The following is a 1,714-nucleotide window of genomic DNA, read 5'->3' as shown; positions in this document are numbered from 1 at the left end:
ATTTGAAATGTAAATGAAGAAAATATCTAATAAAAATATAAAAAAGAAAAATATAATGTAAAATGTTAAAGAATATTTATACAATAATAAGTCAAGACTCTTAAAAAAGAATATATTATTTCTTGATTTAGTTTTTATTTTATGTGTATTCAGGTAACAAATTAAACAAACAAACAAACAAATAAATAAATAAAAACAAAAAACCCAACATAGTAAAGACAGTTGAATAAATTTTTCAGTACTTCAAGAAAAAATAAAGACAAATATTTATCAAACATGGACAGAAAAAAAAATACTGTGTTTACATCATTTCCACTGTTATCATTTTTCCACTTCAATAATTCTTGTATGTTCTCCATTTCTCCAGGTAGAACTACAGACTGCTTTGTCCCTTAGGCAACTTCCATAGCACCTTCTGACACTGTGAGAGATAATTTTTTGGGTGGAGTCATCCAGTTCAGATCCTACTTGATTCCTCCAAGTTCATAAAATCCCACGAAGAACACATGGTGTTGCATGCCTTTAATCCCAGCACTCAGGAGGCAGAGGAAGGCAGATTTCTGAGTTCGGGGCCAGCCTGGTCTACAAAGTGATTTCCAGGACAGCCAGGGCTATACAGAGAACCCCTGTCTTGAAAAAACAAAACAAAGAAACAAAACAAAAACCAACCAAACAAAAAAGGTAATCTAACCCCAAATGGTCAGGACCCATTGAAAAACAAAGACATCTTGTATTCTCAAGACACATGATTTGAAAGGGTAATTTATTCAAATAAATCAAGTTGCAGTAAGACTAGGCGTATTTTCTATTAAGGTTAGACAAGGCAGCCCAATGGTGACAAAGGCATCCAAAGACAGACAATGTAATCAGAGGCAGCCCCTTCTCCCACTTTTGGAGTCACAAAGGAAGATTCAGCTGCACAACTATTATATATATGAAAAAGGCCTGGGTCCATCCCATGCACTCTCTGACTGGCAATGCAGTCAAGTTCTATGATTCCCTATGGTCCTAGGTTAGTTGACTTTGTAGGTTTTCTTGTGGTGTCCTTGACCCCTCTGGGTCCTTCAAACCTTCCTCCCCCTCTTCCAAAGAATTCTCCAAACTACAAGTAATGTTTGCCTTTAGGTCTCTGCATCAGTTTCTATCAGCTGATTGGTGAACCTTCTTTGATGACAGCTATGCTAGGCTTCTGTCTACAATTATAGCAGAGTGTTATTGGCAGTGTCAGGAATGTGTGGGCTCCTTCTCTTGGCATGAATCTCAAGCTGGGCTAGTCATTGGTTGGCCCTTCCTTCAAAGTCTGCTCCATCTTTTGCAACTGCACATCTTATAGGTATGACATTTTTTTAGGTCTAATGTTTTATGTCTGGGTTGGTGTCACAATCTCTCCACTGGAAGTCTTGCCTGGTTTCAGGGGTTGTTCTGTAGGACCCCCTCGTGAGGAACTCCCTCGGGTCCTCAGGTCACAGGAGTCGGGGTATCCCAGAGAAACACAGAGAAGCCCTCTTGATGTAATCACACGAGGCACTTTAATGGCAGAGCTCTGGGTGGACTCGTATCTCACGCAGGAGACAGAGAAGTCAACCCAGACCCTCAGAAGTAAGGGGTTTTTATGGGGTTATGGTCGTGGGGACAGGGAGAGTTGGTGCGGCCACAAGTGATTGACCCATTTGAACATAGTAGTGAGATTACAATGCAGCAAGATAGTATGCGC

Source organism: Mus pahari, chromosome 7, assembly GCF_900095145.1.
Source record: "Mus pahari chromosome 7, PAHARI_EIJ_v1.1, whole genome shotgun sequence".
Lineage (NCBI taxonomy): Eukaryota > Metazoa > Chordata > Mammalia > Rodentia > Muridae > Mus > Mus pahari.
The sequence above is the reverse complement of the archived record's forward strand: the minus strand, read 5'-3'. Positions refer to the sequence as shown.